This window comes from Hyla sarda, unplaced genomic scaffold, assembly GCF_029499605.1.
Source record: "Hyla sarda isolate aHylSar1 unplaced genomic scaffold, aHylSar1.hap1 scaffold_18, whole genome shotgun sequence".
NCBI classification, from domain to species: Eukaryota; Metazoa; Chordata; class Amphibia; order Anura; family Hylidae; genus Hyla; species Hyla sarda.
Window position 1 is genome coordinate 1689768 of NW_026608445.1, and position 26078 is coordinate 1715845.

At 42.4% G+C, this 26078-nt stretch overlaps 2 protein-coding genes across 9 annotated transcripts in view; one reads left to right on the forward strand and one right to left on the reverse strand.

Moving 5' to 3' along the window:
- Positions 1–8528, reverse strand: part of LOC130313966 (uncharacterized) — a 118652-nt gene extending 110124 nt beyond the window's left edge. Inside the window, exon 1 of the mRNA XM_056552700.1 lies at positions 7750–8528. The gene's annotated coding sequence lies outside the window, so the exon portion shown is untranslated. The remainder of the gene's footprint in view (positions 1–7749) is intronic.
- The window catches only part of LOC130313964 (SLAM family member 9-like), a 264917-nt gene that overhangs the window by 130810 nt on the left and 108029 nt on the right, over positions 1–26078 (forward strand). The gene's annotated exons all lie outside the window — the stretch shown is intronic.

Genomic DNA, 26078 nt, shown 5'->3' on the forward strand with positions numbered 1-26078 from the left:
TCTGCCAACAGGCATCAGCAGCATTTAAAGGGAACCTGTCCAAACCTCATGCAGCATAAAATTGGTGCAGGCAGCGGGATGCCAGGACACTATGAATTATACTGGTACACTAGGGTGTTTTAGAGTTATCACAATTCAGAAAATGGTGCCAGGACACAAGTTACAGGTCATTGGGGTGGCTCCTGGCAGCTGTCCCATGCTCAGTGATGCGTCTCACCTTATAGACTGCTAGAGAAAGAGAGACATATCATATCATATCTGGCAGTCTGGGCAGGAAGAAGCAGCAGCTTCCGAATCACACATAAGCATATAAGCAGAAATTGTAGAAATATAACATATTAGGGTAAAATGCATCCAGGCCTGATTTTTCAGGTTGTGGCTGTAGATCATCATTAAAATGAATGCCCAACATTTCATGTGTTGTTTTTCATTCTAAATTCTAAATAATGTTATATATCAAATATCTTTATAGCAGTTTTGGCTCCATATTTCTAATACAGAGCTACAAATGCCCTACATACTCATGTAATTCAATGATAACATTCAGTCAGCTTGCAGATATAACAAGGGAGGGAGTTTCGGAATTACTTCACATTATTTTATTATTGAGATTAATGAAAAAAATGTCTCTACCTCAGTGCCTAAGCTTTCTCTAGTAATGGCTTCAGAGAGAATTTAAATATATGTAAATTTTTGGCAAAGTTTACACACAGTTTGTTTTTTTTGTGTTTTTTGGAAACTGTAGTTTATGAGCCAAAGCCAGAAGTTTATTCAAAAGGAATGGATAATATAAATGAAGGACCTATACTTCTCCTACCTCATTAAAGGGGCATTCCGGTGGAAACCTTTTTTTTTTTTTTTTAATGAACTGATGCCAGAAAGTTAAACAGATTTGTAAATTGCTTCTATAAAAAAATCTTTACCCTTCCAGTACTTTTTAGCAGCTGTATGATACAGAGGAAATTCTTTTCTTTTTGAATTTCTTTTTTGTCTTGTCCACAGTGCTCTCTGCTGACACCTCTGTCTGTGTCAGGAACTGTCCAGAGCAGCATAGGTTTGCTATGGGGATTTTCTCCTGCTCTGGACAGTTCCTGATATGGGCATCAGGTGTCAACAGAGAGCACTGTGGACAAGACAGAAAAGAAATTCATAAAGAAAATAATTTCCTCTGTAGCATACAGCTGCTAAAAGTACTGGAAGGGTAAAGCTTTTTTAATAGAAGTAATTTACAAATCTGAAAAATGCAATGTAGCCCGGACCTTCTAGGTGAGTATAAAATGGATATACAAGGATCGTGCTTCAATAATAATTATCATTTATTTATAAAAATAAAATTTCATCACTTCTCACAGGGCCCTTGTGAGAAGAGCATACATAATAAAAAGGCAACCTAACAAGATATTAGGCAATAGTATTAAAATTAAATTCTACACTTGGCATAGAGTATAGAGTAATAGAATAAGATAGCAAAGTAAGAGCTGTACCATACAAATATATTAGAAAATTGCTCTTCTAGATGTTTAGGGTAAATATGTCCCTTTTTTTGGATACAGTGACAAACAGTCTGTATTGATAGCAATTGTTACCGGTCTGTCGATTGTGGCTCAGGCGGTAGATGTTGCTCCCGCAATAGCTAAGTGTCCGTAGTGTATACAGTCCACTGTGTGGTGCCTCCGATCATATGCCTGGTCCAGTAGGGTCTAAGCGTGGTGGCAGTCGCTGTCGGATAAGGCGCTGGCAGGCGCCAAAGATCGTGATGGTGTCCGGGGACTGCTGGCGCTGGCGTGCGCTAAAGTTGATATTCCTCACCGCTTCATTAGTTGGAAAGCAGGACCATATACTGGAAGGCTGGAGGTTCACCTCGTGGTGCCGGCGTCTGACGTCAGAGCCGGGATGGTTACAGCAGAATAGTTGCACCGGGATGATTGCGCCGGGATGGATCTGAACCGCTGGACCGGGTGAACAGCAAAGCGTGAGCACAAATGGTGGTACAGTTCATAGAATGTAACTGGCCATAGAATTTGGGCACAGTTTTGATACTACTATGCCAGTAGATAAAGACTAGACGCGTTTCAGGGTTGTATGGTATAACCCTTTCCTCAGTAGTCATAATGGTTGCCATAGATCATCAGTTGTTTTATATGGGCACAAATCCCACCCCTTAACACATTGATAGATAATAGTAAAAGACATGAATGGATTTAATGGATCGGTTCACCTAGAGAGCAATACTAGATATAGAGTAGTGTGTCAATTTTGTTGGAAAATTGTAGCAATGCGTTTTCAAATAAATGAGTTTTTCTTGTATAGTAAAGGAACATAGTATTGTATAACAAAGTGTTGGAAATAAATAAATGAGGGAATACAATGAAATACAATTAAAACAATATAATAAAACAAAATAAAACAGGAAGACATGAATGAAAATATAAATAGAAATAATAATAAAGAATAAAGATAAAAATGAAAATAAAAATAAAAATAAAATGAAATAAAATAAAATAACATGAAAATAAAAATAAAAAATGAAAATAAATGAAAATAGAAATGAAAATACAATAAATAAACATAAAAATAATGAAAATAAAAATAAAAATAGAAATAAAAATAAAAATAAAATAAAATAAAAATAAAAATAAGAATAAAAGTAAAAATAGAAATAAAAATAAAAATAAAAATAAAAATGAAAATAAAATTAAAATAAAAATAAAAATGGATATAAAAATAAATGTAAATATAAGTATAAAAAATAGAATTACAATAAAAATAATAAAAAATAATAAAAATAAAAATAAAATAAGAATAAACTAAGATAAAATAAAATAAAATAAAAGATAAAAAATATACAATTTAAATAAATGAATGACTACATATAAAGATAATGGTAACCCAAAAATAATAATAATAAGACGTCATTGTAGATGAATCCATAGGGGATAAGGTCAGCCCATGGGATAACCCCTTGATGACCAAATAGGGGTGTTCCGATGGGCCGAGTGAATCCCCTATAGGAATCCGAAGAGTTCAAAGTTGGAGTTGAGTCCGCCAGGTTCTAATGTTGCAAATTCAAATATTTTCTTACTTTCCGCTTTGGACATTTTCAATAAGAAACTGCCCCCACGCCAATCTTTTTTGATTAGCTGGAGACCGGTGAAGGGGAGGGAGGACATGTCACTATTATGGACTGTGGAGAAATGTGCAGACAGTGGATGTTTCAGATTTTTGTTTTTAATATTATTAAGATGTTCAGCTATCCTCATTTTGAGGGCCCTTTTGGTTCGGCCAATATATTGCTTCTTACATCCACATTCTATGATGTACAAGACACCTTTTGAATTGCAAGTTATTAGATCTTCAATTTTCCATTTAAAAGTGTTGGTTTGGGAACAGATTTCTACAACTTTTTTGGGGCCCTTTATTTTTGTACAGTTAGCACATGTTCCACACCTAATAAATCCTTTGGTGGTTAGCCAGGAGTTGTTTAGTTTTTTTGGGGGTGGTTTTATGGATGGAGCTATAGTCAAGCCTAAATTCGGGGCTCGGGTGTATACTATTGGGGGACGTGACGGTAGTAGTGGGCCCACCTCTCGGTCTTGTTGTAATAGATACCAATGTTTTTTAATTATTCCTTCTATTTTTTTATATGATCTATTGAAAGGAATCACCAATTTACCTCCAAAGATATCAGCATTAGTGTTTTTTTCTCTTTTTGAAAAAAAGGTGGTCCTATCTAATGTTCTCACATGATCCAGAGACTGTTGGAGTAGCTGGTCGGGATAATCCTTCTCTTTAAACTGATTGGTGAGTTGTTGTGCCTCTTCCAAAAATTGATCGTCTGAGGTACAATTTCTTTTTAACCTCCGATATTGTCCTTTTGGGACATTAGTTAACCATCTAGGAAGATGGCAACTGGTGTAGCCTATAAAGCAGTTCTTGGCTGTTGGTTTGTAATATGTCTTACATATAAGGTTATCCCGATCAGCACCCACAACAATATCTAAAAATTCGATACTGGTTTTACTGATGGTGGATGTGAAGTGAAGATTGTGATCATTAGTGTTTAAATTAGTTATAAAGTGTTCTAAATCAACCATATCCCCCTCCCAAATTAAAATGATATCGTCAATGTACCGCTTCCAGAGCACCAGGCCGCGCCAAGCCGGGGTAAGATGGTACTCTCCTCCCATTTTGCCATAAATAAATTGGCGTAACTTGGCGCAAACCTGGTGCCCATCGCGGTACCAATTAACTGCAAATAAAAATCCCCTTCAAAATAAAAATAGTTGTGAGTTAAAATAAAACGAATAGCTGATGTGATGAAATTAATCTGAGGTGATTTGATATGACCTTGTTGGAGAAAGTGTGTAACTGCTGCTATTCCTAAATCGTGTTTAATAATGGTGTACAATGATGATACATCTAAAGTGGCTAATATGTGTTTGTTAGTCCATTTGAATTTTTCCAAGATTTCTATGATCTGAGTGGTATCCTTTAAATACGTATGAGTTTTTTGAACAAATGGCTGGAGAAACCTATCCACGTACTCCATCCATAAAACCACCCCCAAAAAAACTAAACAACTCCTGGCTAACCACCAAAGGATTTATTAGGTGTGGAACATGTGCTAACTGTACAAAAATAAAGGGCCCCAAAAAAGTTGTAGAAATCTGTTCCCAAACCAACACTTTTAAATGGAAAATTGAAGATCTAATAACTTGCAATTCAAAAGGTGTCTTGTACATCATAGAATGTGGATGTAAGAAGCAATATATTGGCCGAACCAAAAGGGCCCTCAAAATGAGGATAGCTGAACATCTTAATAATATTAAAAACAAAAATCTGAAACATCCACTGTCTGCACATTTCTCCACAGTCCATAATAGTGACATGTCCTCCCTCTCCTTCACCGGTCTCCAGCTAATCAAAAAAGATTGGCGTGGGGGCAGTTTCTTATTGAAAATGTCCAAAGCGGAAAGTAAGAAAATATTTGAATTTGCAACATTAGAACCTGGCGGACTCAACTCCAACTTTGAACTCTTCGGATTCCTATAGGGGATTCACTCGGCCCATCGGAACACCCCTATTTGGTCATCAAGGGGTTATCCCATGGGCTGACCTTATCCCCTATGGATTCATCTACAATGACGTCTTATTATTATTATTTTTGGGTTACCATTATCTTTATATGTAGTCATTCATTTATTTAAATTGTATATTTTTTATCTTTTATTTTATTTTATTTTATCTTAGTTTATTCTTATTTTATTTTTATTTTTATTATTTTTTATTATTTTTATTGTAATTCTATTTTTTATACTTATATTTACATTTATTTTTATATCCATTTTTATTTTTATTTTAATTTTATTTTCATTTTTATTTTTATTTTTATTTCTATTTTTACTTTTATTCTTATTTTTATTTTTATTTTATTTTATTTTATTTTTATTTTTATTTCTATTTTTATTTTTATTTTCATTATTTTTATGTTTATTTATTGTATTTTCATTTCTATTTTCATTTATTTTCATTTTTTATTTTTATTTTCATGTTATTTTATTTTATTTCATTTTATTTTTATTTTTATTTTCATTTTTATCTTTATTCTTTATTATTATTTCTATTTATATTTTCATTCATGTCTTCCTGTTTTATTTTGTTTTATTATATTGTTTTAATTGTATTTCATTGTATTCCCTCATTTATTTATTTCCAACACTTTGTTATACAATACTATGTTCCTTTACTATACAAGAAAAACTCATTTATTTGAAAACGCATTGCTACAATTTTCCAACAAAATTGACACACTACTCTATATCTAGTATTGCTCTCTAGGTGAACCGATCCATTAAATCCATTCATGTCTTTTACTATTATCTATCAATGTGTTAAGGGGTGGGATTTGTGCCCATATAAAACAACTGATGATCTATGGCAACCATTATGACTACTGAGGAAAGGGTTATACCATACAACCCTGAAACGCGTCTAGTCTTTATCTACTGGCATAGTAGTATCAAAACTGTGCCCAAATTCTATGGCCAGTTACATTCTATGAACTGTACCACCATTTGTGCTCACGCTTTGCTGTTCACCCGGTCCAGCGGTTCAGATCCATCCCGGCGCAATCATCCCGGTGCAACTATTCTGCTGTAACCATCCCGGCTCTGACGTCAGACGCCGGCACCACGAGGTGAACCTCCAGCCTTCCAGTATATGGTCCTGCTTTCCAACTAATGAAGCGGTGAGGAATATCAACTTTAGCGCACGCCAGCGCCAGCAGTCCCCGGACACCATCACGATCTTTGGCGCCTGCCAGCGCCTTATCCGACAGCGACTGCCACCACGCTTAGACCCTACTGGACCAGGCATATGATCGGAGGCACCACACAGTGGACTGTATACACTACGGACACTTAGCTATTGCGGGAGCAACATCTACCGCCTGAGCCACAATCGACAGACCGGTAACAATTGCTATCAATACAGACTGTTTGTCACTGTATCCAAAAAAAGGGACATATTTACCCTAAACATCTAGAAGAGCAATTTTCTAATATATTTGTATGGTACAGCTCTTACTTTGCTATCTTATTCTATTACTCTATACTCTATGCCAAGTGTAGAATTTAATTTTAATACTATTGCCTAATATCTTGTTAGGTTGCCTTTTTATTATGTATGCTCTTCTCACAAGGGCCCTGTGAGAAGTGATGAAATTTTATTTTTATAAATAAATGATAATTATTATTGAAGCACGATCCTTGTATATCTATTTTATACTCACCTAGAAGGTCCGGGCTACATTGCATTTTTCTGGTTTCCCTTTTTTAGCAATTAAGGTATAGTTGCTTGCCCTGTTTGACCTCGGTGCGTAATAGTTGTGAGCTGCACACATCCACATATTTTTAATTTACAAATCTGTTTAACTTTCTGGCACCAGTTAATAAAAAATTTTTTTTTCCAATTTTCAAAAAAACACAAAAAAAAAAAGTCTGAGTGCTTAAAGCTTTATAGATGTTTATAGATTGTTTCCATAGGAGGCAACAAAATAGGGTTTACTATTTAATCTCTAGGAAAATGTTTTCTAGATATACTCTGTGGGCTGGGCAGAGGTCAGTGTGCATGGAGGTCAAGAGGGTGGTCATTACCTTGATCTATTATCTAAATATTGGTGTCACCTTTTATTGTAATCCTGCATGTGATAATTTGGAGAATGGTAACACATTTTCTCTACAGAACAGGGAGTGTCAGTTTATTATTAGGTTTAGTGGCTTGTCTAACAAAAATAAGGTTTTAGGAATATTTTTGGATATAAATAGTAAAATGGATAATTAGAAACAAACTAAACAAAATATTTTCTTTTACAATTTTTTTGTGATAATATATAAACTTGAAATAAACCCGTCCTATACTATACTTTTGGACTGGGTTACTTATTAATCCTTGTATAAGATTTACATTCTTTACCTGTATATTTAAATATACAGGTAAAATATGTAAAAATATGTAGTATATAAACGTGTTTTGTTTTGCGAACATTCAGGATCACAGTTATAACTTATAACATATAGCTCCTTCTGGCTAAACAATTTGCTGACACAATATAAGTCCTGGGGGCTGCAAAAATGGAAGATGGCTTTGAGGTTGCTTCATAACGTATGTGCTGATCTTTACAAGTGTGGAATAAAAATTATGCTATGCATACAGCTAGTGTAATAGATGTGCGCTGCTCGCGCTGCTCACCCGATGGAGATCCCACATAGCTCTCACACTAACCCGTCGTAAGCTCATGCCGGTCTCCTCTTTGCTGTCCGGAATAAGATCACGGCGGGCCTAGGGAGGGAGAGGTCAGGTGGTGGAGATCTGTCGCTGGAAGTAGTGATGACATTTACAGATGATGATCGCTCTTCGACTTATATGGAAATTCAATTGTGCTTCTTGATAGATGTAATTGGCTATGTGTTCCTGATATGGTGGTGAACAGGGGCGGACTGACCGGCCGGTCCATTAGGAAGTGGTCCGAGGCCCCGGACGGGAAAGGGGCAAGCAGTCCGCCACCTGTCACAAATTATCACAACAATTTTATTTATTTTTTTAACACCCCTGCCTGCCCCGGGGAAAAGGCCCACCGCAGTCGATGAGCTATTGCAGAGATTCCCCGTGTTAGAGCCGGGCCCGGAGCTGGCTGTCGACATCACTCCTCTTCCAGACAGCCACTCTGGCTTAGGTCACGCCACACATGTGACTTTATATAAGCCCTGGAGTTCGCAATGCCGTGGCCATTAAATAACTGCCTGCTCTGCTTTCTCAGCTTTCTCAGTCGGTGTCTGCAGGCGCAGGGCCAAGGACACGAGAACAAGCCAGCCTGGCCAGGTGGGTGGCTTATAAATGTAGTTGTATTTTCTACCTGCCATTTACTGCTCCCTACATGATGGCAGTGGTACAGTCACAGCTATAACTTATCTGGTAAAATATGAGTGACATGGCCCTCTGGAAACTTCATGCAACCTGCAGCTTTATGGCTAGGAGCGGGGTACAAGAGGATTCACAAACTAACAAACAGCGCGATTGTTTCACGTCATTATGACGCTTTATCAAGGGGAGCTGGGAAGGAGGGCGGTACCTTCCATTAACCCTTCATGCAAACAAACAAACTAATATAACAGTGCTATATAATAAATAATGAAAGATACATGTACATATAAATCATATGCAATCGCTTACAAAAATGACAGCCTGACACACATATCCAGCGTGGTATCAACTTTACAAAAAGGCTGACAGATCATTTCTGTCATTAAGTCCCAGACTGCCGGTGGCTCCTGTCCGGATTATCCACCTGGCTTTGGCCTGGAGTAACCTGGTGTTTCTCTCCAAGCTGCTCTCAGAGTTATGAATGCGTTCTAATCCTACGAAACGGACTCCCGCTGTGTCCCCATTGTGACTATCAATCATGTGTGTGATAAAGCGGGGACATCCTTTACCTGTACGAATAGAATAAAAATGTTCACGTATCCTATGGAATAATGGGCGAATAGTCTTACCGATGTAGAATAAAAGGCAGGGGCACATAATAGCATAAACAATTAAATAAGACCTACAAGTTATACAATCTTTCACAACATGATTTACAGGACCCAAGCAGACACAGCAAGATGTGTCCAAATGCTTTAGAATGAGCATTGTTTGCATCGAAAGTTGCCCTGGGGCAATCCCCACTGCAACCAATTCACATTAGTAGAGGAGATGCGTTTTTTTACGAGTGCGTCCCGTAAATTTTGTGTCCTTCGGGGCATTGATTTGTCAGTTCTAACAGATCCCTGTCAGTTTGAAGGAGATGCCAGTTCTTGTTGATACTCTATTTAATTAAAACTGCAACGGGATTAAATTCAAATGAAAAAATAGCTCGTTTAACTTGTGTTTTCTTATTGTGTTTTCTGGCCCCAAAGATCAATTCTCGCCGTTCCTGAGTTCTAGCCCTGTGGAAAGCCTGTTGGACTGAAGAGTCCAGATACCCACTCTTCCTAAATTTATCCATCAGGGCACAGGACTGTTCAATGAAAGTGGCAAAATCAGAATTGTTCCTGCGTAACCTTAAGAACTGACTGTATGGCAAGGCTTTAGTCACATGTGAGGGATGATAACTAGCAGGGCCGTTTGAAGGAATTTGGGGGCCCCAAGCAAAATAGACATGGAGCTGGATGCTCAGACACGTCACGCTCTAGGGCCGGGGTCAGGACGTAGTAACGCCGGCCCATAAATTCTTGGAGTGCGACGTGAGTGAGCGTCGATACGAGGCCCCCACATTAGGTGCAGCAGTGTTCCCCCCACATTAGGTGCAGCAGTGTTCCCCCACATTAGGTGCAGCAGAGTTCCCCCCACATTGGGTGCAGCAGAGTTCCCCCCACATTAGGTGCAGCAGAATTCCCCCCACATTAGGTGCAGCAGTGTTCCCCCCACATTAGGTGCAGCAGTGTTCCCCCCACATTAGGTGCAGCAGTGTTCCCCCACATTAGGTGCAGCAGTGTTCCCCCCACATTAGGTGCAGCAGTGTTCCCCCCACATTAGGTGCAGCAGTGTTCCCCCCACATTAGGTGCAGCAGTGTTCCCCCCACATTAGGTTAGCAGTGTTCCCCCCACATTAGGTGCAGCAGTGTTCCCCCCACATTAGGCAGGCAGTGTTCCCCCACATTAGGCAGGCAGAGTTCCCCCCACATTAGGTGCAGCAGAGTTCCCCCCACATTAGGTGCAGCAGAGTTCCCCCCACATTAGGTGCAGCAGAGTTCCCCCCACATTAGGTGCAGCAGAGTTCCCCCCCACATTAGGTGCAGCAGTGTTCCCCCCACATTAGGTGCAGCAGTGTTCCCCCCCCCCACATTAGGTGCAGCAGTGTTCCCCCCACATTAGGTGCAGCAGTGTTCCCCCCACATTAGGTGCAGCAGTGTTCCCCCCACATTAGGTGCAGCAGTGTTCCCCCCACATTAGGTTAGCAGTGTTCCCCCCACATTAGGTGCAGCAGTGTTCCCCCACATTAGGCAGGCAGTGTTCCCCCACATTAGGCAGGCAGAGTTCCCCCCACATTAGGCAGACAGTGTTCCCCCACATTAGGTAGGCAGTTATCCCCACAGACATACAGCCTCCAGCCATATACAGTGTATGGCTGGAGGCTGTATGCCTGTGTACTGCCCCGCTTCAGTGCTCCGACCACTGCTCCTCCGGTCCGGCCATAGCATTAGTTTCTGGGACCGGAGAAGCGTTGGTCGGAACACCGAAGATGACATCCCGCCAGTCACTTACCAAGCTGGCCAGAGCGCGTCTTCCTCCTCCTCGATACTCCGGTCTTCTGCACCTCCGTTTCTATGGGCGAATGCACGGGACATCAGTGACATCCCGGCTTGCGCTATCTCCCGGCAGGCAAGCACCGGCTCTGCTCGGGGCCCCAGGCCAGCTTGGGGCCCCAAGCAATTGCTTGGTTTGCCTGTCTTGTAGCGACGGGCCTGATAACTAGTATATGCCAATAAGGAATTTGTCGTGGTGGGTTTCTGGTAAACGCTCACCTCTATTGTTCCTTGATGTAAGGACAGTTCTAAATCAAGAAACTGTACCCTATCGCCCCCAAACTTAGCCGAAAATATTTACATTATTGATATTAATATATTCTAAAAAAGCATATCCATAGATGACGCTTTCCTCCCACACGGCCAAAGAAATTATAGATAGGGTAGGTGCCATGGGCATGCCCATGGCCGTACTAAGGCACTGGGCATACCATTGGTCCCCAAATTTAAATGCATTATGCTCCAAAATGAATCTAATGGACTCACAAATATACTCAGTACAACCTGTGCCTTTCCGTGCTCTCAACAATAACTGCCTCATGGCAAAGATGGCATCCTTGTGGCGAATCCGGGTATATAGCCTCACCACATCAATGGTGGCTAGGCTACACTCACCCTGCCAGTCTATGTCATCCATGCTTTGGAGCAGGGCCTTAGTGTCTGCCAGGTATGATGGAGCAGAATTCAATACAGGTCTCAGGAACCAATCTCTGAATCGAGAAAGGGGCTCGGTAACCGAACCTCGATTCGAGACGTTCGGTCTCCCCTGTGGGTTCCCGAGATCCTTATGAATTTTGGGGAGATGGTACCAGTTCCGTTTAGTGGGATTTGTGGGAAACAGTTTTATGGCCATATCCTCTGAGATGACTTTTTGCTGTACCCCCTTCTGTAGGAGTGTTTGTAATTGACTTTGATAGGTTGCTGTGGAGTCCTTATTAAGTTCTTTGTAAGTGAGGGGGTCTGATAGTTGCCGCATTGCCTCTTGTGTGTACATGTCCTTATCCATCACAACAATATTTTCCCCTTTGTCAGCAGGCTTAATTATTATCTGTTCATTATTCTGCAACCATTTTAGTGCTTCCCTCTCATCATGATTAACCCCTTAAGGACTCAGCGTTTTTCCGTTTTTGCATTTTTATTTTTTCCTCATTACCTTCTAAAAATCATAGCGCTTTCAATTTTGCACATAAAATTCCATATGATGGCTTATTTTTTGCATCACCAATTCTACTTTGCAGTGACATCAGTCATTGTACCAAAAAAAATGCACGTGGAAACAGAAAAAAAATTCATTGTGTGACAAAATTGAAGAAAAACTGTCATTTTGTAAATTTTGGGGGCTTCTGTTTCTACGCAGTGCATTTTTCGGTAAAAATGACACCTTATCTTTATTCTGTAGGTCCATATGGTTAAAATGATAAACTACTTATATAGGTTTGATTTTGTCGTACTTCTGAAAAAAATCATAACTACATGCCGGAAAATGTATACGTTTAAAATTGTCATCTTCCGACCCCTATAACTTTTTTATTTTTCTGCATACAGGCGGTATGAGGGCTCATTTTTTGCACCGTGTTCTGAAGTTTTTATTGGTACCATTTTTGCAATGATCGGACTTTTTGATCGCTTTTTATTCATTTTTATATGATATAAAAAGAGACCAAAAATACGTTATTTTGGACTTTGGAATTTTTTTGCGCATACGCCATTGACCGTGCGGTTTAATTAACAATATATTTTTATAGTTTGGACATTTATGCATGCGGCGATACTACATATGTTTATTTTTATATTTATTTACACTGTTTTTTATTTATGGGAAAAGGGGGGATTCAAACTTTTATTAGGGAAGGTTTTTTTTTGCAGTGTTATAGCTCCCATAGGGAGCTATAACGCTGCACACTCTGATCATTTACACTGATCCCTGTAAAGCCATAGCATTGCATGGATCAGCATAATAGGGGGTTGATTGCTCAAGCCGGTAGCTCGGGCTTGGAGCAATTAAACGCAGATCGTAGCAAGATAAAGGGGCCTCCGCTGGCGTCCTAGCTGATCAGGACATCACAATTTTATTGCAATAGTCCTGATCAGCCCGAGCTGCCGGGAAGCTTTTACTTCAGTTTTCGACGCGGCGATCAACTTCTGAAGGGTTAATAATGCGCAGCACAACAATCTGTGTCACGTGCTATTAGCCCAGGGTCCCGGCTATCAATAGCAGCAGGGACCAATCCGGTGTGATGCGGGGTCACGGCGTGACCACGCTTTAAACACTGGGACCGAGCACAGGGCATACAGGTACACCCTGCGTCCTTAAGAGGTTATGCTTCTCTTCAGCCTCTGGATATACCAGGCTTTTTACTTCTGAGAGGACACTATTGTAAAAATAGTCCAGACTTGAGCCCGGTGACAAAGGAGGAAACATTTTTGATTTAACTCCTCCCAAAAATGTGTCGGCATTTTGTGTGTTCACTACATCATCCCCTTCCATTAATAAAGAGAATAAATCACTTGCAATGCTTCTTTGTCAGTATAAGACGGATTAGCTATAAATCCTAAGGGGCCAATAACAGCAGGTACCTCTCCTGAGTGGGCTTCTACACATCTCTGAGGTGGTTTATTTTTAAATATTTTGTGTAGATTTAATTTACGCAAGGATTTTGCTAAATCGATCTCAAAATTAACTACATCAAACTTACTGATGGTACAGTAGTTTAATCCTTTAGATAGTAGTGATAAACATGCATCTGATAACGTAACTTTAGAAATGTTAATAACTTTTTCACCCAAAGGTGAACTGACCATATTGGTTGTCCTGGAATCCCTCGTAGCAACATCTCCTACTGTCTCCAGGAGACCTGCTTCCTTTTCGCTCCGATCCCTATTAGGGAATGATCTTTTGCTTCGGCCACCCCGCCGCGTCCCTCGCCTAAAGGGCCTTGGCGTGCTGGTGCTATTGGCACCCTCACGTACTGCTTGTTTAGATGAAATCTGTATAGCGTCCTCTGTATTACTGGAATCAGACCCAGAGTCCGTCGTCCAGTAGTCCGGTTTTTGCCTTGGACGTCTGGGTTTTCTCCGCTGGTTCCTGCCTTTATTAGATCTCGGATGTTGCTGTTGATTCCTGTTACATTCTTATACTGGTCAAATTTCATTTGACACAGTCACCATTGAAGAATAATAAATTACTCAGCTTACGTCAAATACTTCATCTAGATCAAAGTCCAGCTTGTCCCTTATAAATTTATCACGTTTCCGTTCCTTAATTTCATTTTGTATAGGGATCAATTTAGTGTCCAGTTTACGTAGGAGATTGGTCCATTGTAGACTAGTCAGTCTAGATTTCAGCTCGCATTTTGCTTTCTCCAGATCGGTTTCAACCATCACGTAGTCCAGGTTGGATCTGTCCAGAACTAGCCTTGTAAGATTCAAATCATGCTTTAAATGTGCCTGCTACCATTTAGCAATAAATACTTTCTCTTCCTGGTACTGTGAAACCTTAAATCCTCAAACCTCTAGGAGACCGATTGGCTTCAACATACGATTGTAAAGTGTTGATAGTCCAAAATAGATTTACGTCTTTCTCCGATAGGGTAATGAGGCGTTTTCCAAAGCATAATCCAGACTGGAGCCACCGGCACTCTGGGACTTAATGACAGGAATGATCTGTCAGCCTTTTTCTAAAGTTGATACCATGCTGGATATGTGTGTCAGGCTATCATTTTTGTAAGCGATTGCATATGATTTATATGTACATGTATCTTTCATTTTTTATTATATAGCACTGTTATATTTGTTTGTTTGCATGAAGGGTTAATGGAAGGTACCGCCCTCCTTTCCAGCTTCCCTTGATAAAGCGTCATAATAATGTGAAACAATCGCGCTGTTTGTTGGTTTGTGCATCCTCGTGTACCCCGCTCCTAGCAATAAAGCTGCAGGTTGCATGAAGTTTCCAGAGTGTCGTGTCATTCATCTTTTACAAGATATTGTATCCGCCTTGGTGTTGGACACGAGCACCGGGTAGTCTTCTGTATGTCCGCTGACCTCCGGACAGGATCCAGCCTCTGATTGATGAGACTTCACAGGTGGAGTGGTGCCGACCATTCTCTTACCATTGGTAACTTATATGTCTGACTGTACCATCATGTAGCGAGCGGTAAAAGGCAGGTAGAAAATAGTGAATGATGGAGAAGCTTCCCAGCAGCACAGAGGATTACTAGCAAGACTGTAGTAAGGCAGACAGCATTGTTCAGTGCAGTGTTTCCCAACCAGGGTGCCTCCAGCTGTTGCAAAACTACAACTCCAGCATGCCTGGACAGCCTTTGATAGCCTTTAGTTGTCCAGGCATGCTGGGAGTTGCAGTTTTGCAACACCTGGAGGCACCCTGGTTGGGAAACAATGGTTCAGTGTATGCCAGTGTTTCCCAATGAGGGTGCCTCCAGCTGTTGGAAAACTATAACTCCTAGCATGCCTGGACAGCCAAAGGCTGTCCAGGCATGCTGGGAGTTGTAGTTTTGCAATACCTGGAGGCACCCTGGTTGGGAAACACTGGTGTATGCAAAGGCATGTTCCCATGTATTATTCCCCTATGGGGACAAGAACATTTTGAAAAAAAATTAAAAATGTTAATAAATGTAAAAAAAAGCCCCTTCGCTAAAAAAAGTTTAAATCATCCCCCCTATTCACATTTTTAAAATAAAATCATGTAAACAAAAATAAACATAAACATATTTTGTATAGCCGCATGCGGAAATGTCTGATCTGTTCAAATATAGCATTATTGAAACTGCATGGTAAATGGGGAAAATTAAAAAAAATACCAAACTACAGAATTGCTGATATTTGGTCACTTAACCCCTTAAGGACCAGGCCATTTTAAACCTTAAGGACCAGAGCGTTTTTTGCAATTCTGACCACTGTCACTTTAAACATTAATAACTCTGGAATGCTTTTAGTTATCATTCTGATTCTGAGATTGTTTTTTCGTGACATATTCTACTTTAACTTAGTGGTAAAATTTTATGATAACTTGCATCCTTTCTTGGTGAAAAATCCCAAAATTTGATGAAAAAAATGAAGATTTAGCATTTTTCTAACTTTGAAGCTCTCTGCTTGTAAGGAAAATGGATATTCAAAATAAAACATTTTTGGGTTCACATATACAATATGTCTACTTTATGTTTGCATCATAAAATTTATGAGTTTTTACTTTTGGAAGACACCAGAGGGCTTCAAAGTTCAGCAGCAATTTGGAAATTTTTCACAAAATTTTCAAACTCGCTATTTTTTATGGACCAATTCAGGTTTGAAATGAATTTGAAGGGTCTTCATATTAGAAATACCCCATAAATGACCCCATTATAAAAACTACACCCCCCAAAGTATTCAAAATGACATTCAATAAGTGTATTAACCCTTTAGGTGTTTCACAGGAATAGCAGCAAAGTGAAGGAGAAAATTCAAAATCTTCATTTTTTACACTCGCATGTTCTTGTAGATCCAATTTTTGAATTTTTGCAATTGGTAGAAAGGAGAAAATTTGTGCTTGTATTTGAAACCCAATTTCTCTCGAGTAAGCACATACCTCATATGTCTATGTTAATTGTTCGGCGGGCGCAGTAGAGGGCTCAGAAGGGAAGGAGCGACAAATGGTTTTTGGGGGGCATGTCACCTTTAGGAAGCCCCTATGGTGCCAGGACAGCAAAAAAAAAACACATGACATACCATTTTGGAAACTAGACCCCTCGGGGAACGTAACAAGGGGTAAAGTGAACCTTAATACCCCACAGGTGATTCACGACTTTTGCATATGTAAAAAAAAAAAAAAAATAAAATGTTTTACCTAAAATGCTTGGTTTCCCAAAAATGTTACATTTTTAAAAAGGGTAATAGCTGAAAATATCCCCCAAAATTTGAAGCCCAATTTCTCCCGATTCAGAAAACACCCCATATGGGGGTGAGAAGTGCTCTGCTGGCGCACTACAGGTATCAGAAGAGAAGGAGTCACATTTGGCTTTTTGAAAGCAAATTTTGCTCTGGGGGCATGCCGCATTTAGGAAGCCCCTATGGTGCCAGAACAGCAAAAAAAAAAAAAACACATGGCATACCATTTTGGAAACTAGACCCCTCGTGGAACGTAACAAGGGGTAATGTGAACCTTAATACCCTACAGGTGTTTCACAACTTTTGCATATGTAAAAAAAAAACATTTTTTTTTACCTAAAATGCTTGGTTTCCCAAAATTTTTACATTTTTTAAAAGGGTAATAGCAGAAAATACCCCCCAAAATTTGAAGCTCAATTTCTCCCAATTCAGAAAACACCCCATATGGGGGTGAGAAGTGCTCTGCTGGCGCACTACAGGTCTCAGAAGAGGAGGAGTCACATTTGGCTTTTTGAAAGCAAATTTTGCTCTGGGGGCATGCCGCATTTAGGAAGCCCCTATGGTGCCAGGACAGCAAAAAAAAAACACATGGCATACTATTTTGGAAATTAGACCCCTCGGGGAACGTAACAAGGGGTAATGTGAACCTTAATACCTCACAGGTGATTCACAACTTTTGCATATGTAAAAAAAAAATTTTTTTACCTAAAATGCTTGGTTTCCCAAAAATTTTACATTTTTAAAAAGGGTAATAGCAGAAAATACCCCCCATAATTTGTAACACAATTTCTACCGAGTACGGCGATACCCCATATGTGGCCCTAAACTGTTGCCTTGAAATACGGCAGGGCTCCAAAGTGAGAGCGCCATGCGCATTTGAGGCCTAAATTAGGGACTTGCATAGGGGTGGACATAGGGGTATTCTACGCCAGTGATTCCCAAACAGGGTGCCTCCAGCTGTTGTAAAAGTCCCAGCATGCCTGGACAGTCAGTGGCTATCTGGTAATACTGGGAGTAGTTGTTTTGCAACAGCTGGAGGCTCCGTTTTGGAAACAGTGGCGTACCAGACGTTTTTCATTTTTATTGGGGAGCGGAGGGGGGCTGTGTAGGGGTATGTGTATATGTAGTGTTTTTTACTTTTTATTTTATTTTGTGGTAGTGTAGTGTAGTGTTTTTAGGGTACAGTCGCACGGGCGGGGGGTTCACAGTAGTTTCTCGTTGGCAGTTTGAGCAGCGGCAGAAAATTTGCCGCAGCTCAAACTTGCAGCCGGATACTTACTGTAATCCTCCGCCCATGTGAGTGTACCCTGTACGTTCACATTGGGGGGGGGGGGGGGACATCCAGCTGTTGCAAAACTACAACTCCCAGCATGTAGGGTCTATAAGTGCATGCTGGGAGTTGTAGTTTTGCAACAGCTGGAGGCTCCGTTTTGGAAACGGTGGCGTACCAGACGTTTTTCATTTTTATTGGGGAGGGGGGCTGTGTAGGGGTATGTGTATATGTAGTGTTTTTTACTTTTTATTTTATTTTGTGTTAGTGTAGTGTTTTTAGGGTACAGTCGCATGGGCGGGGGGTTCACAGTAGTTTCTCGCTGGTAGTTTGAGCTGCAGCAGAAAATTTGCCGCAGCTCAAACTTGCAGCCGGATACTTACTGTAATCCTCCGCCCATGTGAGTGTACCCTGTACGTTCACATTGGGGGGGGGAAACATCCAGCTGTTGCAAAACTACAACTCCCAGCATGTACGGTCTATCAGTGCATGCTGGGAGTTGTAGTTTTGCAACAGCTGGAGGCACACTGGTTGTGAAACACCGAGTTTGGCAACAAACTCAGTGTTTTGCAACCAGTGTGCCTTCAGCTGTTGCAAAAGCTACAACCCCCAGGAAGGGCATGCTGGGTGTTGTAGTTATGCAACAGCGGGAGGCATACTACTTTGGCTGGGGATGCTGGGGATTGTAGTTATGCAACAGCTGGAGACACACTGGTTTGCTACTTAACTCAGTGTGCCTTCAGCTGTTGCAAAACTACAACTCTCAGCAGTCACCGACAGCCAACGGGCATGCTGGGAGTTGTAGTTATGCAACCAGCAGATGCACCACTACAACTCCCAGCATGTACTTTAGCTGTTTGTGCAAGCTGGGAGTTGTAGTTACACAACAGCTGAAGATACACTTTTCCATAGAAATAATGTGCCTCCAGTTGTTGCAAAACCATAAGTCCCAGCATGCCCATAAGGGAATGCTGGGAGTTGTGGTGGTCTGCCTCCTCCTGTTGCATAACTACAGCTCCCAGCATGCCCTTTTTGCATGCTGGGAGCTGTTGCTAAGCAACAGCAGGAGGCTGTCAGTCACCTCCTGCTGCTGCTTGATCGACGCTGCCGCCGCCGTCGCTCATGGGGCCCCGATACCAACATTAACGCCGGGGATCGGGGTCCCCAGCACCAGGGGTGCACGTACCGCACCCGCTCACGTCCTCCGGAAGAGGGGCGGGGCGGGTGCGGGAGTGACACCCGCAGCAGGCGCCCTGATTGGACGGCCGACGAATCAGGGCGATCGTGAGGTGGCACCAGTGCCACCTCACCCCTGCAGGCTCTGGCTGTTCGGGGCCATCTCTGACGGCCCCGATCAGCCAGTAATTCCGGGTCACCGGGTCACTGGAGACCCGATTGACCCGGAATCGCCGCAGATCGCTGGACTGAATTGTCCAGCGATCTACGGCCATCGCCGACATGGGGGGGCATAATGACCCCCCTGGGCGATATGCCGCGATGCCTGCTGAACGATTTCAGCAGGCATCGGGCACCGGCTCCCCTCCGGCTAGCGGCGGGGGGCCGGGAATGGACAGGACGTACTCCTACGTCCTCGGTCCTTAAGGACTCGGAAACGGGGGCGTAGGAGTACGTCCATTGTCCTTAAGGGGTTAAAATACCAGAAAAAAATTGCAAAAAGAGATCAAAAAGTCCCATCAAAACAAAAATGGTACCAATAAAAAAACCACGGATCAAGACGTAAAAAAAAATCAATAAGGTCTTGTTGGCAGTAGTGATTTTTAACCAATTTTTTTTTCTTCTATCAGGGAATGATTTATCTGAGCATTCAGGGATGTGAAAATGTAGCCGGCAATAAAACCAATGGCAAAGGGGTCAATGTGATTTTTAACCCCTTAACTCCTTAAAGGACATGCGCTGTAAATGTACGGCACTGCTAAGAAGTACTTACCGCACAGCAGTGTACATTTACGGCGCAGCTTTCCTGGATCACGGCGTCTCTGGACGCGGTGATCTGAACGGGATGACTTCTGATATCTATCAGCAGCCATCGCGGCACATCGCCCAGGGGGTCCTGAGACCCTCCCATGTCAGCGATCGCGGCAAATCGCCGGTCAATTCAGACCTGCGATTTGCTGCTATTCGGGGTCAATCGGGTCTCTGGTGACCCAAAAAAAAAGGGTGAATGGGGCTGTCCGAGACAGCCCCATTCCCCCTTACCAAACAGGAGTGAGGGTGCCGCCTCACGGGTGCCGCCTCACGATCACATGATTGATACACATATGGGGTATCTCCGTACTCGGGAGAAATTGCATTACAAATTTTGAGGAGCTTTTTCTCCTTTTACCCCTTATGAAAAGGTAAAGTTGGGGTCTACACCAGCATGTTAGTGTAAAAAAACCAATATTTTTACACTAACATGCTGGTTAGATATGAGCGAACTTTTCAAAAATTCGATTCGGCCGAATTTTCCGATAAAGTTCGTTTCGATCCAAAACTTTTCGCGGTGAATCTATATTAAAAAAGGCTATTTCTAGCCTACATACAGCCTCTATAGGGGTATAGAACACGTTGCTGTGTTCTAAAACGCATATGGAGTGTGCTGGGTTAGTGAAATAATACTGTTATTCAGAATAACATGCAGATTACCGGCATCGCTTTTAGAATCACTGCCGCACATCAGCACAATGACAGAGCCTGGTGGTGGCATAAGTGTCAGGAGACCATATAGTGACTGAATGACACAGCGTGGAGGTGTTGGCAGCATGAGGAGACCATATAGTGGCTGAATGACACAGCGTGGAGGTGTTGGCAGCATGAGAAGACCATATAGTGGCTGAATGACACAGCGTGGAGGTGTTGGCAGCATGAGGAGACCATATAGTGGATTAATGGCACAGCCCGGAGTTGCCAGCAGCATGAGTAGGCACTAGGCCTTCACAATCCCTAAAATTAAAAGATGAATTAAGAAATTTAAACCGAAGATTTTGGATAGCGGGTGCTACCTATGAGAAAATTTGAAATTCCCAGACCCAGGCCCCACAGCGGCATCAGTAACCCATATATTGCCTGAATGACACAGCCTGGAGTTGGCTGATGCACAAGTACACAGCAGGGCTTCACAATCCCCCCTTCAAGGAAGGTGTGCTTTGCGGTGTACGAGTGGCTGAAGTGCATGCACAGTTTCCTTGCCATTTTCAGGATGTTTTGCAAATGGGGTGAAGACTTAAGGAAGTGCTTGACAACCAGATTCAACATGTGTGTCATGCAGGGCGCATGTTTCACACTTCCTTGTCGCAGCGCGGACACGATGTTCTTCCCGTTGTCGGTCACCATGGTTCCCATTTCCAGATTTCGTGGAGTAAGCCATACTCGGATTTCTTTACGAATGAACTTTAGCAGTTCCTCCCCTGTGTGACTCCGTTCACCAAGGCAAACCATGTGAAGAACAGCGTGACACCACCGTGCCCTGCACACATGGTACGATGAATGGCCACCGAGATTTGGACGTGCAGTGGAGGCCGAGGACACAGTGGAGCATGAGGAGGCGGCATCGCACACTGTAACAGGACCAACTGCCTGGTAGCGAGAGCGTGGAGGAGGAAGCAGTGTGACCTGTCCAAGTTGCTGTTGTGGCTGTTCAGGAACCACATTTACCCAGTGGGCCGTAAAAGACAAGTAGTGTCCCTGCTCGCAGTTACAGCTCCACACGTCGGCGCTGCCGTGGACTTTTGAACCCCCCTTGTCACATTCCCCCCCTTGTCACATTCTCCCCCTTCATGTTACATTCCCCTCCCCCTGTCACATCCCCAACCCTTGTCACATCCCCCCCCCCCCCTTGTCACATTCTCCCCCTTCATGTTACATTCCCCTCCCCCTGTCACATCCCCCCCCTGTCACATTCCCCCCTCTGTCACCAGTGGCGTCTCCAGCATTCAAATTTAGGGGGGGCACATGGGGGGCCAGTGACAAAAGTGGGGGGGTAATTTTAAAACGTGTGTATGTGTATATATATATATATATATATATATACACACATATATATATATATATTTTTTATATATATATATATATATATATATATATATATATATATATAAACACACAATGATTTTTTTTCCGTTTTTGCCATAGATTTTTGGGTAAATGACTGATGTCATTATAAAGTAGAATTGGTGGTGCAAAAAATAAGCCATCATATGGACTTTTAGGTGCAAAATTGAAAGGGTTATGATTTTTAAAAGGTGAGGAGGAAAAAAACAAAAGTACAAAAACGGAAAAACGCTCGGACCTTAAGGCGTTAAAACTTTTGGACACTACCATCAACTTTGATAGCGGCATCTAAAGTGTTAATGTCAGACATCAGCCTGATTGGTGATTTCTGGCATTAGCCGAGGGTTCTAGCTAATGATTTATACAACACAGTGGGAGCAGGCACTGGACGTACACATTGCGGATCCCCCGACAATGCACCCTACAGTGCTGCCTCCATCTGTGCCTGATCATAACGGCAATCCTCCACTACAAGCAGACACGCTTTGATGTGTATACTCGCGCACATCGCGGCTGCTCTCGGCCTAGCTCAGAGAGCAGGAGCGGCCATGATGTGCGCGAGTATACACATCAAAGTGTGTCTGCTGGTAGCGGAGGATTGCCATTATGATCAGGCACAGATAGAGGCAGCACTGTAGGGTGCATTGTCGGGGGATCCGCAGCGTAAAATACACTGCGGATCCACCCCTGAATGAGCCCTTAGGATACGCTCACACGTACAGGATCTGCTGCATATTTTCTGCAGCTGATTTTACTACCTATTGAAGCTAATGGGTTGCAAAATCAGCTGCACAAAATATGCAGCAAAAATATGCAGCAGATCCTGTACATGTGAATGTACCCTTGAGGGGTTAATGAGGGGTTAATGTGTTCACATGTTGTCCTTCCAGAGGGGTCACTTTCCCTCCTCCAGTGTCCACAGGTCTCCAACAGGTCACATTACCAGAAAAATTTATGGAAAAATCGCGGCAAAAATTGCGCTGTTTTACCGCGATTTACGAAAAATCGCGGTAAAAGCGCGCAATTTTTGCCGCGATTTTTCCCAAAAATTGTTGTGATAAAGTGACCCCACTGGACTGCTACTATACACATTACTCAGCCCCGGGTTATACTGCTGATCAGGGGGGAGAGAGGCAGGACATGGGGACATCACTCACCTCACATGAAGCGGCCACTCTGCTGTGTGACCTGTCAGCTCTCTGCCCGTTCTCTCCTGTGCTGGGGGCGGAGCCATCAATGTATCGGGACATCCCTATTTATTTTAAATTGGGGGGGCCCAAGGGGGGGGCACGGCCTGATCTAGGGGGGCCCATGGCCCCCTCTGGCCCCCCCCTAGCGACGCCACTGTCTGTCACATCCCCCCCTTGTCACATTCCCCCCCTGTCACATTCCCCCCCTTGTCACATCCCCCCCCTGTCACATTCCCCCCCTTGTCACATCCCCCCCTCTGTCACATTCCCCCCTTTGTCACATTCTTCCTATCCCCCCCTTGTCACCTTGTTCTGCAGCAGGATACACTGGGTTTGCCGGGCAGATTTCAAACCTAGTGTATTTGCTGCAGAACAAGCCCTTTCCCCTTCAGCCAATCACAGGCTTTACACCACTGCGGCCTGTGATTGGCTGAAAAGTGAAAGGTCCTGTAAGATGAATAGTGAAGAGAGCAGGGACCAGAGCGCACGGAGGGGAACGACATCTTCAGGGACCGGGACTAGGTGAGCAAAAGTTTTTTTTTATTTTACTACTTTTTCCTTTTACATTTAGCTCAGTGTTTTTCTGACAGGGGGCCTCCAGCTGTTTTGAAACTACTACTCCCAGCATGCCCGGACAGCCTTTGGCTGTTCGGGCATGCTGAGAGTTGTAGTTTTGCAACAGCTGGAGGCCCCCTGGTAGGGAAACACTGACTTTTAGTATTTTTCTTTATCTGCTCTGGCCGCCCCCCGCAACACGAGCCAACCAGAGCAGATAATCGCATGTTTTCCCGGGGGGGGGGGGGGGGGGGGGCGCATCGCTATATCGCATTGCTTTTGCGATATATCGTGCAGCCCGGCCGGGAACTCTGTAATTCTACCCCAAGCGTGACTCGGGGTTACCGATTCTGGCAGGGAAAATTAACCCGGAGTCATGCTCGGGATTACCGCGCAGGAGGTTAAGGGGTTAATATATTACACCATAAACCAATAATTTGAACACACATTATAATCTGTATGACAAACCACATTAGCATTTTGTCTTATATTTTGTCCCATTTTACCGATTTTATTTTATTTATTATATTTCATTTGAACATAATGATCATTATAAGACCTCAGAGTATCCACCTTAAATGTGTACTTATTGTATTTAATCCATTCTATTATATTATATTTATTTATACTGCATCACATACTATCATTTGTATATACAAAATTCAATCCCCCTTGGGCCTTTTCTGGTTTTCTGGTCCAGTTCAGATTTTTTGCAGAACTTGATTAACAATCAATCACACACTTGCAGACTATATAAGAAGAATGAGAATGGGCTTTCAAACTACAGCAGCTATTGAAAAAGAGACTAAGTCTCGAAACGCGTCCAGCCTGGTTACTCAGTACACCACCATATAAGGAGCACATAGCCGCTTATATCTATCAAGAAGCACAATTGAATTTCCAAATAAGTTGGAGAGCGATCATCATCTGTAAAACTTCTAGCATCAGACCTCCACCACCTGACCTCTCCCTCCTTAGGCCCACCGTGATCTTACACCGGCCAGCAGGACAGCGAGGAGAAGACTGGCTTGAGCTTATGACGGGCAAGTGTGAGAGCTCCGTGGGATCTTCATTGGGTGAGTATCGTGAGCAGCGCACAACTGTTACACTAACTGTATGCATAGCATAACTTTTATTCCACACTTGTAAAGATCAGCGCATTGGATGAACAGCGCGAGCAGCGCACACCTAATAACTATGTACAGCATAACTTTTCTTCCATAAGGACTAGCGCATCGGGTGAGCAGCGCACACCCATCACACTAAATATATGCATAAACTTTCACTCCGTACTCATAAGGAACGGCACATAGCGCCGATGCAATAACCTCTACAGAAAACAGTAATTTACTGTCCTTTTACTCCACAGCATTTCTGGAGTTGGCATACAATGCCACATGACTTTCCTTATTTACAGGCTTAGTGTACCTTAGTGTGCACACATGTTATTAAGCAACCTCAAAGCCATCTTGCATTTTTGCAGACACCAGGACTTATATTGTGTTAGAAAATTGTTTACCCAGAAGGAGCTGTTTGTTATAGGTTATAATTGCCATCCTGAATGTTGATATATAGAGAGAAGGACAAAAATAAGGGGCACTCCCAAAGTAGAATGCAATGCTGAATCTTGTATCAGATTTTGCTAGTAGCTCACAGAATATAGTTGTGAGTGGTAAAGAGGGAGCTGCTGCGCTCCGACCGGGGCTGGGCTCTTATGCAAGAGCAAGTAGAGAATCAAGATAGGCAACCAGGAGCTACAAAAACTGGTCTTTAGGAGGTACTGCTCACATAAGTAACAGAATAGAGAGACTCAGGCCAGCACAGGACAAACTTGTTTATTTTGCAAAAAAGGCGGACAACGCATTTCGGCACACACAAAGTGCCTTCCTCAGGGCCAAAACGTACAATGCAAACTTCTTGGATAGTATGCAGAGTTCTTGGATAGTATGCAGAGTTACTGGAGATGATCCTGTGTGCAGTACTCGCCAGCACTACTGCACACAGGATCATCTCCAGTAACTCTGCATACTATCCAAGAAGTTTGCTTTGTACGTTTTGGACCTGAGGAAGGCACTTTGAGTGTGCCGAAACGTGTTGTCCGCCTTTTTTTGCAAAATAAACAAGTTTGCACAACAAAACTGGTTTATATACCACATACCGTATATACTCGAGTATAAGCCGAGTTTTTCAGCACGATTTTTCGTGCTGAAAACACCCCCCTCGGCTTATACTCGAGTGAACTCTCCGCCCTCAGTGGTCTTCAAACTGCGGACCTCCAGAGGTTTCAAA